General features: G+C 37.6%; 1 long non-coding RNA gene across 1 annotated transcript; it reads left to right on the top strand.

Moving 5' to 3' along the window:
• The first annotated feature begins 491 nt into the window (after positions 1-491).
• Positions 492-1,437, top strand: LOC138671969 (uncharacterized). Its single transcript, XR_011319508.1, has 3 exons — positions 492-564; positions 659-733; positions 894-1,437. It is a non-coding gene; the product is annotated as an uncharacterized lncRNA (long non-coding RNA).
• The last annotated feature ends 1,389 nt before the right edge of the window (positions 1,438-2,826 follow it).

Below are 2,826 nucleotides of genomic sequence, written 5' to 3'. Positions count from 1 at the left end.
CTATGCTTTAATGTTGCGCTCCCATCCTGCGCTTCTTCCTCTATGCTCTTGCTCTTCTTGTTATCTTAGCTTCAGCCTATGTTTTATTGTTGTGCTCCCATCCTGCACTTCTTCCTCTATGCTCTTGCTCTTCTTGTTTTCTTAGCTTCAGCCTATGTTTTAATGTTGCGCTCCCATCCTGCACTTCTTTCTCTATGCTCTTGCTCTTCCTGTTTTCTTAGCTTCAGCCTATGCTTTAATGTTGCGCTCCCATCCTGCGCTTCTTCCTCTATGCTCTTGCCCTTCCTGTTTTCTAGCTTAAGCCTATGTTTTAATGTTGTGCTCCCATCCTGCACTTCTTCCTCTATGCTCTTGTCTAACTTCCATGATGCATCGGTACAGCATCACACAGGCAACTACAATCGTTAACATAGCTATCTTCAGAAATTACACTAGAACAAGAACGCCCCTCCATTATGTGAGTGCGTTACACTGACCCATCATTGTTTCACCATTTTAGTGCACAGTGTGGGCACATCGTATGCCCAAGCAGCTTTATCTGCTCAGTTACGGTCTCCATTAGTGGTAAGCTTGTCCATCATTATCCTACACTTACCATGTGGTAGATTTCCCTTATATCCTGGGTTATTCTTATTGAATCTCTTTTTGAACATTGCAGCCTCTGAAATTTGCCTCTACATATAGTGTCAGCATACTCATGCATCTGGGTATATGTCCAGATCCTACGCTCCAGGTGATTATTCTCTTATATCAGCCTATTTAGCATCACAGGACACACAACATGGGCAGCTATCCCATTGTCACCGTATTTCCTTGTAATCTTACTTCTCTTGAACTGTTGAGATTGCCTCTGTTTTATTACTCTGCTTTTGACACTACGTTCTCTTCTCCAGATCATGAGATGTTGGCACGATACACCAGAGCACGATTATGGCATTGTTCTGTTAGGCACGTCTCTAGTACGCATCACGATACCTCGGCTTATGTACGTCACCCACTTAGATCCATAAGGAGCACATATGTTCGCCTCTCCGTTCCACAATATCCTTTCCATTAGGATCTCAAGTTGGTACTGATGACTCTCTATTTAATGGACGTCACGTTTTGTGTTTTGTCACTCTGGAAACGCTCTGAGCTTGTCTCTCTGGAAACTAGTCTATCAGCTGCAGTCACTGTTATTTCAGCATTTTGACATATATTGCAGTTATTTATGTTTTTTGTCTTATATTGAGTTATGTAATGTGTTTCGACATTGACAGATTGTTATTTTGATCCTTATTTTTCTTTTTTTCTATTTTGTATAATCTCTGTATTACATTAGATAAACTTGCTCTGAGGAAGGTCCACAAAGGACCGAAAACGTTTAGCAAGATACGAGCTACAGCTGATCTGTTTGTCCTGATGCAAAATAAATGACTTTATTTTCTACAAGCATTATTGAGTGCCAAGTTTTTTGATACAGTTCAGAAATTACACTGTCATCATTATTCCTTCTAGATTTCCATAAACAAGCAAATATACTACAAGTGTACAGTCAGGAGGTTGAAATGTGATCTCCTACATTATAAGTTTGTGACAGAAAGTGTCCAGTTATCATCAGTAACTTTGTTAAAGGTTTATGGTTCCCTTTGGAGAACTTTGGTAGCAAAATCTAGGAAAACTCTTGGTTATATGTTTTGGTTTGACATGATGATAGACTGAGCCATTGCTACACAGTGATTTTTTCTTGGGTTCTATAGTTCTTTGTCATGTATTTCTTGAGATAACCTCTTCCAAAGCTTTTAATAGAATTATTTTTCAAGAATAAAGAAAACCATGCTAAAATACAATATCATTAATACATATGACAGTTTTCCTGTTGTTATCTAATTTTTTTATACTAAATAACAAAGAAATTGTTATTATATATGTTATAATTGTTATAACTTAATAATTATTTGCTTATTTTTAGATGTAATGATTTATTCTTCACAGGAGAAAATAAGCATTGCATCTGAAGGTCAGAGAACAGAGTACTATAAAATATTGTCATGGAAACAAGTTACTGCATTATAAAACAAAGAAAAGAATATGTAAGACACATGAACTGTACCCATGCACTGTAAATCACTATAATGTTCACTCGAATGATTCCAGGGGAAGGTAAAAAGAAAGCTCCTCTTGTACATGGTCCTTTTCATACAGATTCTAAAGGCTTTGTACTCACTGTTTTGGCAGGTTTCTATATTATCTTATATGTCTCCATACCAGCATGTACACTTTAAATGGAAAAAAATAATTTTGACACACTTCCTGATAATTGATGCCAGGTTTTTTATTCATGCCCATTGTCACAGATGTATAAAGTCAAGCACCCTCCCTCTGTCAACAGTTGTGTGAGAGTGTGGCTCCATTTATTGGAGCATGGTTCTGTAATATGATGCCACCATTGTAACAAGTCAGTGAAATTTCTTCCCTCCTAAATATCATTTGATCAACTACAAATAATTGTCATGCGTCTGGATTTGAACCCTTTGCTTCTCTGTCCACTGAACCATATCAGTTGCACCTTGTATCTGGGTGTTTATTGTCTATTATACTTATTTTATTCTTTTCAGGGTAACAGATGTGTTCATTTATTAATTTGTCTGCCCAGTCACCTTTTGGGTGCGGCTATATATACTTTCCCCCCTGCCGGTATTTTCTTCTGGTGACAGTCTCATTTGGATGTCCAGCCATACTGCTGTTTATGCTAGTCAGTGAAAGAAAAGCTAGGGTTATCTATCTGCTAATTATGCTGCATCTATCTTCTGTTTCTTGCTTAGGAAGTAGGCAGCATATTCTCTA

This window comes from Ranitomeya imitator, chromosome 3 (assembly GCF_032444005.1).
Source record: "Ranitomeya imitator isolate aRanImi1 chromosome 3, aRanImi1.pri, whole genome shotgun sequence".
Classification (NCBI taxonomy): Eukaryota; Metazoa; Chordata; class Amphibia; order Anura; family Dendrobatidae; genus Ranitomeya; species Ranitomeya imitator.
The sequence above is the reverse complement of the archived record's forward strand: the minus strand, read 5'-3'. Positions and strand labels throughout refer to the sequence as shown.